This window comes from Pinus tabuliformis, chromosome 6 (assembly GCF_031772625.1).
Source record: "Pinus tabuliformis cultivar Carrire ecotype Pingquan chromosome 6, CPIR1, whole genome shotgun sequence".
In the NCBI taxonomy this organism is placed as follows: Eukaryota; Viridiplantae; Streptophyta; class Pinopsida; order Pinales; family Pinaceae; genus Pinus; species Pinus tabuliformis.
The window spans coordinates 1,194,485,886-1,194,499,999 of NC_142292.1; the positions used below are offsets into that span (position 1 = coordinate 1,194,485,886).

The window sequence follows — 14,114 nt, forward strand, 5'->3', positions numbered from 1 at the left end:
AGGCCTTTTTGGAAGAAACCCAAAAATTCTCGATTTTTATGGATCAACGCAGCGAGACAGTGTGACAAAGAGGTACAAGTGTGACTGTACTGGGTTAGCATTGACAATTCAGTTGTTTCTTAAAAAGGCATGCAAGGCGAGAAAGACTTAGGAAAATGAAAATAAATTCAAAGAAAGATCAATAATTGGCACTCTAAATAACATACTACTTAGAATGTGGACCCATGATGAAATTAAGTTACAAATCACCAGTAAGTTGGCCAAAATAATTAAAAAGACCAAAAATAAAAGGAGTTTTGAAGGGTTATAATCTCCCCAACGGATTCACCATTTTGTTGTGCAGGAAATCCTTTTTGCGGACATAAATGATCCCCCTAGTCCAATGGGATCCTATGGTTATATAATTTCCTAGTTTATACCCAAAAACAGAAAGGAGGATAGATGACCTATCTCACTCTGATGCTAACATCCGTTGGTGTTGTCCTTGATTCTTTTGCTTCCAATTTCAATATCATCTTCAGTGTTATTGATACATAACAAAATCAATTCCAATATAAACCATGTAACAGATCAAGGAGTATTACACTAAATGAGTAATTATTGACACATTTATGGAAGGAAAACACATAATGTATTATTAATAGATAGTAAAGGGAGAATGAAAACCACTTAATCCTTGATGTTTGAAGCCTCCTTTAGGTGAGTTTCCAAGTCCTAGCCTTAACCTTCAAGCACTCCTTTCTCCTTATCAAAATGGGCAGCATTTGGGCATAGTTCAACACTAGGACGACAACAAATCAATAACCAACCATTAGTGAATAGTAGGGATCTCATTTATAGGAAAGGAGAGGGAGTTGAGGATCGATGAAAGGAGGGAGAAATTCCACATCTCGAGGTAAATATCCATGAAAGTAGGATCAAGGACAAGGAATGGGAGGTCTCATTCCAATCCTCATTCACCTCTAACCAGCTCGTCGTTCTCAAGACTTCTAGTAAGAGAAGCTTCTCCTCCATTTTGGGAAAACCTGTCTGAAGAGGTTCAGTGTGGGTTTTCTTGATAAAAGTCACATTGGTAGTGCTAGGACCGTATAGTACAACAAATTACCAACACATGTCACTAGTCATGCAAAACGCGTTCATCATGAAAACAAGGTTTTTTTACAAGTTTCTTCAGAATTCTTCAAAGGAAAGTTTTCTTCTTTTCTTTAGGAATTATTTTGAACATGTTTCATGATGAATACACTAAAATCTTTCGTCATCTTATGACATGTGGAATTAAAGACACAAAGTTCAACACTTCAGGATATGAGATGAGGAGTGTAAAAAAATATTGTATAATAGGAACGTATTTGAATTGCACCTTGTCTCCTTGAAACATACAAATCAACACAACGGGTAGGAAGTGTTGTCTTCTCCTTAATTAATATTGGGTGCTCTTGGAACTTGGAAGTCCATGTACTGTTATCTAGCTTCACATCTTAGCTTACTACTATCTTCCTTTGAGAAAGAACATGGATCTTGTAAGATTTAAAGGATTCATTGTAGCCAACTAAAATACCCTCCAAGTTGGATGGTTCAAGATTCATCCTCTACTCCTATGGAACATGAATATAAAGTAGACTCTCAAACACATTGAAATGAAAAACATATGGTTTCTCCATTTAGAAGGCTTCCTTGGGAGTTTTTTCCATCAACACCTTGTATGGACATCTATTTAGTATGTAGATTGCAATATAGTAAGATTCTACGCAAACGAACATGGGAAAATCTAAGTCATGAACCATAGATTTAGGAGTCTCTACTATAAACATGTTCTCCCGCTCAGCAAAAACCATTCTTTTGCAAATTTTATAGTATTGTCATCTCTCTCTTGTTCCATGCCTTTTAAAAAAAGGAATCAAAGTCATTAGAGGTATGAATTCCTCCATAATGCAATCCTAGTACCTTGATTATCCTAAATGATTAGTTCTCAACAAGATTTATGAATTCTTGGAACCTACTGAAGGCCCCATCTTTGGTCTTCCTAAAATATATTTAAGTTTTCTTGGAAAAATCATCAATGAAAGTAACATAATAAATATCACCTGTCTATAAAGTTGATGACATAGATCGCAAACATCTGAATGGACTAAATCAAGAATCCCTCTAGATCTATACTTTATGTTTAGGAAAGCAACCTTGAGATGCTTATCGAATGCAAATTCCTTGCAGAAATCTCTCTCCTAGACCTTGAAGTCAAGGAATCCATCCACCATTTTCCTCAAAATAAGTAGGGTTCCATAGTGTAAGAGACTAAATCTTTTTGCTAGAGCTCACATAGAGTGTCACTACTGGTCAACAAATCCTTGTGTTTCATTGGATTTGCTAGCAGTTTGTAAAGGTCACACTCCTTGAATCTTTTGGCCAATACTTGATTAGAATCAAGGTTCAAACGTTTGATGATTAATTTTTGTTGGCTAAAATCAGAATATTGCCTCTCTACAAAGTTGATGACATGGATAACAGATATCTAAATGAAATAAATCAATAATCCCTTGAAATATATGTTTTCTACTTGGGAAGGAAACCTTGGCGTGTTTGTTGAGTGCACATCCCTTGCATGCCTCTCTATCTCCTTGACCTTGAGGTCATGGAATCCAACCATCATTTTCTTCAAAAGAGGTAGGGAACCATAGTTTAGGAGACTAAATCTACTGCGTTAGAGCTCACATAGATTTTCATTGCTGGTAAAAAAATCTCCCTGCTTGTGAGATTTGTTAGGAGTTTGTAAACGCCACCCTCCTTGACTCCTTTAGCCAACACTTGATTTCAATCAAGGTTTATATTTTCAATGATTACGTTTTGATGGTAAAAAAAAACCCTCTACTTCAAATCCACTAGACAAGAAACCAAAAGGAAATTTTTTAGTCATACATAACTCATGTGGATCCAATATTTCTCCGTTTGGCACATGTAATGGGATGGATCCAAATCCAACTATTGGGTACTTTCCATTGTCACCAAACTCCACTTTCATGTTGTTATATTTTTCTTTCTAGTTAAGAGAGATGATTTGTTTGGGGATGTGTCTAGAGGCTTCACTGTTAACATAACACACAACACCTAGAATCCACCATTTTTTTTTTGGTATTGACACTATCTCCCATATTATATACATCATTCTTCATGATGGATTTTCATTCCACCATGGTATCGTGCCACACATACTTTTATTTTTACTTCCTCATAACTAGAATTTTTTATATCAAAAATGGAAGACATTAATGCAACATAACTACGAAACCTTTTAAGAGAATGGATTACCTAAATGGAAGCAGATGAAGCACCATCCTTCTCTATTTCCTCTTGCAGTGTTTGTGTAAACCACATGGGCTTCTTGGCTATACAGGAAGGCAAAGCAATAACTATTCCTATGCTAGAACCTATCTAAATTGCACCTGGTCTCCTTGAAACACACGGATCAACATAATGGGTAGGAAGTGTTGTCTTCTCCTTAATTAATATTGGGTCCTCTTGGAAGTTGGAAGTCCATGTATTGTTATCTAGCTTCACATCTTAGCTTACTACTATCTTCGTTTGAGAAGGAACATAGATTTTATAAGATTTAGAGGACTCATTGTAGCCAACTAAAATACCCTCCAAGTTGGAGGGTTCAAGCTTCATCCTCTACTCCTATGGAACATGAATATAAAGTAGACTCTCAAACACGTTGAAATGAAAAACTTATGATTTCTCCCTTGTGAAGGTTTCCTTGCGAGTTTTTTCCATCGACACCTTGTATGGACATCTATTTAGTATGTAGATTGCAATATAGCAAGCTTCTACCCAAATGATCGGAAAATCTAAGTCATGAACCATAGATTTAGCAGTATCTACTATAGACTTGTTATTCCGCTTAGAAACAGTGTTCTTTTGCAAATTCTACAATATTGTCATCTCTCTCTTGATCCATGCGTTTTAGCAAAAAGGAATCAAAGTCCTTAGAGGTATACATACCTCCATAATTCAATCCTAGTACCTTGATTATCCTAAATGATTGGTTCTCAACAAGAACTATGAACTCTTGGAACCTACTGAAAGCCCCATCTTTGGTCTTCCTAAACTATATTTAAGTTTTCTTGGAAAAATCATCAATGAAAGTAACATAATAAATATCACACATTTGTAAAGTTGATGGCATGGATCGCAAACATCTGAATGGAAAAAATAAAGAATCCCTCTAGATCTATACTTTCTGTCTAGGAAAGAAACTTTGGCATGCTTATCAACTACACATTCCTTGCACACCTCTCTCTCATAGACCTTGAAGTCAAGGAATCCATCCACCATTTTCCTCAAAATAAGTAGGGATCCATAGTCTAAGAGACTAACTATTTTGTGCTAGAGCTCACATAGATTGTCACTACTAGCCAATAAATCTTTAAGCTTTATTGGATTTGTTAGCAGTTTGTAAAGGCTACCCTCCTTGACTCTTTTGGCCAAGACTTGATTAGAATCAAGGTTCAAATGTTTGGTGATTACTTTTTGGTGGCTAAAATCAGAATATTACCTTTCTACAAAGTTGATAACATGGATCACATATATCTGAATGAACTATATCAATAATTCATTGAAATATATGCTTGATGCTTGGGAAGGACACCTTGTCATGCTTGTTGAGTGCACATCCCTTGCATGCTTCTCTATCTCCTTGACCTTGAAGTCATGGAATCAAACCATCATTTTCTTGAAAAGAGGTAGGGAACCATAGTTTAGGAGACTAAATCTACTATGCTAGAGCTCACATAGATTTTCATTGTTGGTCAATAAATCTCTCTGCTTCTGGGATTTGTAGAATTTGGAAGGCCAAATACCTGATCATTCTACTTCCTTTATTGCAATTGTGTAGTGACTCTTTTTTATATTCCATCTTGCAGCCTTTATACCTTTTCAGAACTTTATTTTAGCAAGGGTGTGTTATAGGTTCTATGACCTCACAATGTTGAATAATATGTCTTTTAATTCCCATGAAATGGGTCTTGAGTAATGTATGAAAAAGGTTTCTAATATCTATACCCATATAGTGTCCACATTGGAGATTCATATATTACAAGATTTTTGTTTATCTATTGAATTGTTTACTAAATCTCTGTTATTGCTACTATCATCCCTGGGTAAAATATGCCCTCATTTGATCAATTGAACATACTATGAATAAGAATAACTGCTATTATCAAAGGAATTTATGGGATGTAATTTCTCTAACTCCCCTTACAACATGTCTAGCCCCTGTATACATCAAAATCTTGTATTTCCTCTTATTTGGAAGGCATGCATGACCTTTACCTGTACACCTATTCTATAAGCAATACTCCTCTATAAATATTTTTCTGCTTCCATGATTCACTCACCAAGGCTAGTGTTGTTTTTCAGTCGACTTCAACTTTGTTGCATAGGCAATTTGAAGAACATTATAGAACATAAAATACATTGAACCAGCCTCAGATAGCTCTCAAACCTCTCATATGCCAAAAAATATCCTGCTTCAATTTTTCTGTGCATAATTTGAGTCTGAGAGCATGGGAGTTACGTTAGCTTAAGCACCTTGAGAATAGGGCATATGTGTATCACTACATAGTAGTTTCAAAGGACCAAAAGGTAGAATGAATATGAATCATAGCAGTCTACCACTTTCTACAGTTGATCATACCTGTACAAATTCTTGCCATCAGATGCTTCTTGTTGGATAAGACCAAGGCCAATGTGATCATCTAGTACCAATAGCATTGCAATGCTTGTTAAAGATAAACCCAGAAAATGGGCTTCTATCTTGGAGAAGACCAGCTGTGAGAAGAATTTTCTTCTTCAATTTCTGCATTGGCATCAATATTACATGTATTAACAAAAGAAGGGGATTTTACAGACTCTCAAACTTTCTCAACAGGTATGCCTAGTTGTGAGACATCATTTTCACTCTTCTTTATTCTCTTCCCAGGTATTCCTTTATGTTTAGAATCGTAATATGTTCTCAAATGTTTAGGATCAATTTGTTCTAGAGGTACCTCAAAATCCTTCATAGTTTTCTGTGCATTTTTAGGTTTTGAATATGACTTCCTCTCTGAATTAAATTTTCTCTTTCTATTTCCTCCCTTTCCAATATCGAGTTCAATAGAATTCCCTTGTGCTACTGTAGAATCCTCTCAATAAGCATCACCTTCAACATTGATCCAAATAGCTTTTTTTTTTGTTGGATATGCCCTTTCTCTTTCTCTACCTATCCTTACCCTGCATAGGTCCTTGCTCCTTTATCTTCTGCTCAAGTTTACCATTATCCAACAATAAAGAAACATCTTCAGTATGTTGTAAATCACCTTGTGCATGACCCCCCATCATAACAAGTTGTTGAACAATTTTTTTTTTAATCTCTTTGAATTTTTTCCTCTTGAACAGTCTCCTTGCAAATCAGTCTGTACATTGTGACTTCCTTCTTTTGTCCAAGATGATGTTCCCTGTCCATGGCCTGTAAGTCCAAAGTTGGATTCCAAACACTTTCATAAAATATAACAATATCAACAACTATGCGATTGATTCCTAGGCCCCTAGCTCTTGTGCTCAACAGAAAGGCAAATATGTTTTGCTTGTTTTGGAAGTCCCTGACCATGTCGTGATGATCCATTATGGTTGAATATCCATCCAAACAAAGATATATGTACTTCCTATAATTCATGCAATTCTCAAGAATATTGACCATTTTAGTCATTTGAGCAAACAAGAGAATTCAATGGTTTTCAGCACGGAGGCATTTAAGAAAAGCATCTAATGTTTGTATCTTCCAAGAATCCGTAAGAATTTTTTCAAGATCAAAGTTTTGAAAAGGAGGTGAAGATCTGAATATTCTATTTGTAAGTTGAAGAACTAGTTGTTCAGAGAACAAATTTGAGTTTATTTCTTAATCAAATAATGAGGATCTTGAGGTTTTGTAGGACCATTGAACTTGGATGTACGAGAAAAAATAACAAGTAGCTTTTTCATCAATGGACGATGAAGTTCTTCTACATCTTGATATGCAAAACCCTTGTCTGAGTAGATGACATCAACAGGGGGAGCTTGAATTGGCATAATGAATGAATAAACATACTTTAACAACCTAAAATTATTAACACAATGGTCTTGATGGGAGATGACTAATCCTTCATATCATACATTTCCAGGGCCAATAACACACTTTCTTCTCCAAAAGATTGACTCTGCACGGGTTGGCAGCATCAACAATCTACTGACAGCTCTCACTTTGTCTTCTTCAATCTGATCATACTCCAAGATATCCTTCTCACTTTCAAGGAAGCCTTCAATAATTTCATCTAAAAATTGGCGATCCCATTTCTCTAAAGAACAAATAAGTTGCTCCACAACTGAACCTTAGCAAGAAAAGAAACCTCAACTGGCGAGAGGTCAATCATCTGAGAAAAGCCAAATGTGCCACTTTTAGCAGGAAAAACATATTCCCCTTCTGCTTTCTGTGGAAAAATTGATGTGTGAATATTTTCAGGTGAATAGACATTAAACAAGTTGTTCAAACATCTTTGCCAAAACCCCTGAACTGATCTAGAATAGAACATGGGTTCGCTCTTAATACCCTCTTTGTAGACTAGCTTGGGAATCTTGTATGATATAAGATTTCGACTTCCAACATAGTGTATATCTTCTAGCTCATCAAAAGGTGGTGGTAAAAGATAATTCCCAATTTTCCCGAAGTACATAACACGTGCCCTTAATTCCTTTCAAATAAATATGGATGATTGCATACCTTCCATAACTGGATAAAAATGTTCATGAGGTTTTCAACCATTTTGTAGTTTATGTTACCTCAGGTACTATCAAGTAATTGGCTACATAAATATTATTCTTGATAGCCTAATAAAAGGTTTGCTGGCAAGAGCTCAAAGTACATTTCATAGTTACTTCCTTTTTATTTGTCATTTTGATGATCACATCTTTCTTAGACAACATGTAGTTAATTAAGTTGGTGTTCATGCAAAGTTCCTCCATGCTCTTCATGTTTTTCTATGCCTTTGGAGAACCATTCATTAAATTTCTCATGGCTATGAAACAATGTTGGCATGATAAAATCAAGCAGTGCCCAAAGTTTTTCCATGTTATTTTGAATGGGCTTTCTAGTAAGAAAAATTGATTTCGACAGTTGAAACCCAAGAGCATTTTCCACCGTATACTATTTGAACTATTAATCACTTGAGATTCATCTAAAACCATATACTGTCATTTAACTCGCCTTAAGTACTTCTCATCAGTTACAAGGAGCTGGTATCTTGTGACAAGTATATGAAAACTTGCTTCCCTTCGATAAATTCGTTTAGGATTTATATTTTTTCGAAGTACAATCCATTCATTACCCCAGTAAGGGAGAGATATCAAATCAGGACAAAACCTTCCAATTTCATCAGTCAGGTGCAACCACAAGAAATGGTCCCCATATTTTCTTTGCGTCAGCTAAATGAGTTTAGAATTCAATTGCTTGAATGGTCTTGCCTAAACCCATTTCATCAGCTAAGATGCCATTCATTCCCTGTTTAAATTATAAACCATTTAAGACCCTTGAGTTGTTACTGTTTCACAATACCAATGAACATTTTTTGTGTTTGCACTGATTAGGTAAGAGGAATTGAGGAAGGGTTGAGAAAATCCATGTTGCTATAACCTTCAACCACACCCTCCAGTGTTAGGCTATCCGCTCCACGAAATTTTAAAGACTTGTCATGAAATGCACTCATTTATTTTATTTTTCTCTATTTAGAGACCGTGTTCTTTGCAACTCTAATGGATTCTTCTTTAAATGTAGTTTCTTCTATATCTTATTCCTCCATCGATTTCGCATAATCTACATTTTGACCCACATGTTCGGTAGTAGAGGCTCCAACAACTAGCATTGAAGGTTTAGTAGGATGAGAAGTTTTTTTATTCAGCATGAAATGGCTGTAAGGCTTTGTTTGTGAAAGTAAAAATTTTAGCCTCTATTTTTTCCATTTAGCTTCTCTAATCTCTTCCTCACACTTCAAAGCTTCCACTGCATCCCTCTCTTCCTTTCTCCAGATTTCAGCATGTTCTTTGTCTGCTTTTTCCATAATAACAATATATCTCGAGCTAATTTCCTGGTGTGCATTGATGTAGCCTTCATCAACTTCAAGGACCATGCAAATCTAGCCTTAAGCTCCTTTTGGAAATATTTTGAATTTTTTTTAGCATCGTTTGATTGTTTTCTATGATATAATGAGAAATTTTTATGGTGTTTTGGCAAGTTTCTTTTGACAATGTTGGCCCAGTTCTTTGTAATTTTCTCAGCCACAAATGGATCTTTTTGTATGGGATGCTTCTTTGGTAGCTTGCATTCAATAATCTCATAGCTAACCCCTTTCTCCAAGACCTTCACATAACAAACTTGTAATTTTCCAGTTTTAGACATAATCAATGTTTGAATGTCCAATGATTCCTACTGTGCTGGCAATGCTTCCAAATCAGAATCAAATACTTGCAGACAAAAATTTTGGTTCAAGTCACATGATGATTATAACACTTTCAACCCACCTTGAAGAGTCTCATACTTTGTGGAAATTTCTCCCATTCCATCACAATTCTAATGTCTAATCCTTTTATCAGCAACCATCATGGCAGACAAAGATCTCAAATCTAGCCTACCCTTCAAAAATTCTCCTCTATTTGAACATCTATAAAGTTTGGCAAGTTAAGAGATGGTGCTAATTTTTCATAAACTAGTGGAATTTTAAAATCAACTTCTTCTTCTATCAACAAATCAACCAGATGTTGATGCACGAGGACCATGTTTAGGAGCAATGTCAAGATGGTTGTAATTCCCTAGATTCTAGACCACATCATCTATATGAGGAACTCACAAAGTAGGAAAGTCTAATCCATGTGGATTCCTCTCATATTTTAGAACCATCTAAGAACCATGACTTAATTTCCAACTCTTCCCATTTGAATTATGGTTTGCAGTGGAGGAACCTATGCGGGTAGCAGTTGCTACTGCTGATTTCCACTTACTGGCTTTCTTCAAGTTTAGTGCATGTTCCCCAAGCATGTTCCGATAATATTCCTCTCATATGTGCTTCTCAAATTACTCATCATCTTCATCATTTCTATCTGCATATTTCCATGAAGATGAGTTATAACCAACCTCTAGTTCAACGTGGTACAATTTTATTTTTAAAGAAATCTCTGATGGTAAATCTGATGTCCTCTTAGCCCCACCACCATTTATTTGTGAAAGAACTATGTCACAACCTTTAATTCCATTACTCTCATCTTGACTACTAGTAGTGTAATTATCTGGATCATCATCATTATCTTGTGGTACTTGATAATTCCATATTTAATCTAGGTTAAAAAGTTATGAATATGAATCATTATTTTTAGCCAGATGGTAGCCATTGGTATAAGGCAACTTGTGCTCCATCATGATATTGGGACAGAAGAAACTGTTATCACCTATAGGAGTAGTGATTATACCTCTACCCTTTGATAAGGGGCCTACATGATAATTTGTCATCGAAACACTCCAAAATTCACTGGCAGGGGTGTGTATTTTGTTTGGGAATCCTACCATCAACCAGCAGGTAGTTAATACCCCAAGTTCCCTATGGCTCCTTACGCTAGAATAAACATACGAAGCTTATGAGGACAATAGAGAAATATAGGTTTTGAGGATATGCAGGGGTTTGGACTAGGCCATTTCTTCTTCTACTGTATTTCCAATCCTCTGTCGCTTGCTTGCTTCCTGTTTATTTTGAGTTACCACTTACCCTGTGTGAATGTCAACTTGATCAAACATGATCATCGTTATTATTCTTTCTTTTTTTTCTTTCCCGTATCTTTTTTCTCATCATTAACCCATAATACTTGATATTTAGTATTTAGTATTTACAAAAGTTACTACTTTCTTGAACATGTGCCAAAATTTAAAAATTGATTTAGCATTGCTTGATTTACATGTCAGAAATGTTATCCTTCAGTGTTGAATGAACTAAAATATGTTCCCTATGAATTCAAACTGGGACCACCCTTTAAAAGGTTCCTCAAGTGTTGTAAACTCTAGGCCAATCCTCGTTAACATGTATAAATTCATATCTGGACCAAAATGTGGAGAGGGATCTTCAATCAGGGTAACCTCTAAATTCGAAGACATGAGTTGCCTATTTATATTTTGGTGCAAGTTTTTGATTCAAAGAGATTAGTTTTCAAAATTTTATATCCTATTGGAGAGCATAGTCACAAGACATGGACCCAGGAAACATTTGGCAAAGCATAAAAAAGAAGGCTGATTTGGATTTACCCAATATAAAATTGGCATAAAACTCCACAATTAAAATAAATTATGAAATAGTGGCTTGCCTAGTTGGTAAAGTGAGGTGTTAAAATTTCCCATATTAGTTTTCAAGCTTCTTTTATGACAAAAGTGTGTTTGCGCTTATAGATGTAGCAACAAAAAAATAATGGCTGCAGTCAGATCCAAGTTATGAGAATCTTTTGGCAGAATGAATGTCTTTCACTCACAATTGTTATAGACATTTTTGTGCCTTACAGCTATAAGCATGAAATGTCCATAATCTAAGGGATCCAAAGTCCCTAAACATGTTGTTCCTACCCCTAGAGGAACAAGGCTAACAAACCACAGCAATTCATAGAAGTTCTCCACCAGAAACTACTCAAAAACAAGTCAATTCAGGATCAATTCAAAGGCTCCACTAGCTGTCTGCACTGAAATGCAGAGAGTACACTGGCTAGGTGCACTGCAATGCAGGTAGAAGCACTACCAGGGTGCGCTGAGCGGGAAGTGACAAATGGCAAGTTCATTCAACGAGGTCGAAAGACCCTGGAAGCTTCCAGAATCTTCTCCAATGACACTTGCCTCAAGGAATTCTACTAGTGATGAGTAAGAGGCTCTTAGTCTCCAAGTGGAAGCAAGAACTGACAGAGGGAGAGGACACTAGTTAGATCTCAAGCTGACTCATCCTCTCTCCAAACATCTATATATGGATCTCTCCTCCATGAGATCAGGAGGCTGGAATTTTGTTATTGCAAAGAATTGTTGTTGGTTTGAGATTGGAATCATTGGGTGCTTAATGCTTTGAAGGGGGTGAAGATAGGAATTCCATTTGCTGGGAAGGAGATGCTGGATTGGAGCCCTTTGGGTTGTATCTCTTCCTGAACCTTGTTATTCATCAATAAAGCTATCTTGGTTCCTCCTACATACTGATGTATCTTTGATGTATGATTGCATTAGTATGTTTAGTTTATTTCTAATCCTGAACTAGTTATGAATATGAATCTATGTCTTTGTGTAGTGTTCTCTTCTTGTGATCTTGCAGAAACCTCTTGAAGCTGGGCGAGCGAGAAGGCAAGTAGCTGGGAACTCCCAAAGAGAAGAGGAACCGGATCGAGGGACGAACGGAAGACACCGGTTAGTCCATCCATTTCTCTTCATTCTTAATTCATAAAGGAAGAATACTAAAATAGCTGCTTCTGTTTGTTGCTAAGGCATTTTCACACCTTAGGTGGATAGGATCGTCCTGCATAGGCATTTTTCCCCACAACAAATTGGCGACTCCACTGGGGAGATCTGTTTAGTCATTTTATTTGTGTTTCCATCATTGTTTGTTTCATAGACTCAACAGCAACAATCGAACTGCATCTGCTATTCTCAGATGCAAAGTAGACAGCTGCTGCTTTGATCCAATCAGTGGATTTGTCTATGATCTGAACAATGGATTCACAAATGATTTGATGATCCTTTGTGATAGATCTTAGCCCTTCCTCAAATCATCCCTTTGATTCTACCTTGCTTGTTGCTTTGATTTGGCCTGAAACTGTATATTAAATAGAAAACTGTGACCCAGAACCCAGTGAGGAACTCTCGTTTCTCTTTCAGCACAGACTCTGTGAAGAGGTTCTGCATTTCAACGCAGGTCCGTGAAGGCTACCTGCGCTGAATGTCAAAACCTCTGTGTTAGGGGTGCGTTGATCCAGTTAGGCCTTGTGCAGCTGGGGTTCTCTGCTCTGTTTTGCCTTGTTTTGATCTCTGAGTTTTGCAGCCTGTAACCAGCATAGGTACCTGTCTGATAACTCCTTTTCTCTGCTTAAATTCCGCCTCCTTTTGTACAAAAAGACTGTGAGTGTTTTTATGTGTTTGTGGCATCATTTACAGTTTTCCTTTGCAAGAGTGAAATAGTCATCCTGTAGCCCTTGATTCAGATCTGTTGATTGTGATCTTAGGAGAGAGTTCATTGGCTGTTTACAGATTGATTATACGTTTACTTTTGCCTTTGGTTTGAGTTTGTCTCTTTTAAATGTCAAAACAAGTGTTCATTTCGAAAATCGTTAAGTGTTGTAATCTCTTCTACCCTTTCTGATTTCGAAAAAGTAAACTTGTTTGTATTTGTCATTTAAAAGCAAATTCAAAGTTGTACAAAAAGCTTTCGTTTTAGGCATCAATATTAAGAGAGCAGAAAACAAACACTTGCATTGTGCATTTGCATCTTGATAGTTTGCATGTTTGATTTAGGAAAAGTGCATTAGAGTGTGCTGATTGCTCTTTGAGAAAAGATGGTGTCTTTCTTTTCCCTTTGTAGCTAGGATTTTCATTGTTGAAAAAGAGATAAAATTTGCTTATCATCTTTTAGATTGCATTTAGGAGTTGTATCTACATCTCGTGGTGAACCTCAAAAGGCAAACTTCTAAGAAAGATCAACCTAAAATAAATTGAATGAACTTAACAACGCTTTGTAACTTAACGCACAACATAGAGGTCTAGGCTAGAGACGTGTTCCGGCGTCGTAAAGCCTGGTGACTGTCGATCTCGCTGATGGTGGGTGATTCCTCCTGAGGGACGATAGCGCCAGTACGGATTGTGCTCCCACGTACTGTCGAGTATATATTGGGAGACCCCTATAGGCATAAAACCTTTATCCTTAGGAAGCCGTGTCGGCCGCCCTACTGATCGCAATGCACTGAACACAACATTCAGGAAGATTGACCGCCCGTACCTTAAAAAGTATTCTGCGGTTTTGCGAAAAGTTTGGCACACCCTCTACCTAGAACTCTAG

The 14,114-nt window shown here is 36.6% G+C and overlaps 1 pseudogene; it reads right to left on the reverse strand.

Annotated features, from left to right (window-relative positions):
- Window positions 1-5,804: 5,804 nt before the first annotated feature.
- On the reverse strand, window positions 5,805-10,468 carry LOC149263028 (chromatin-remodeling ATPase INO80 pseudogene; annotated as a pseudogene).
- Between the last annotated feature and the right edge of the window lie 3,646 nt (window positions 10,469-14,114).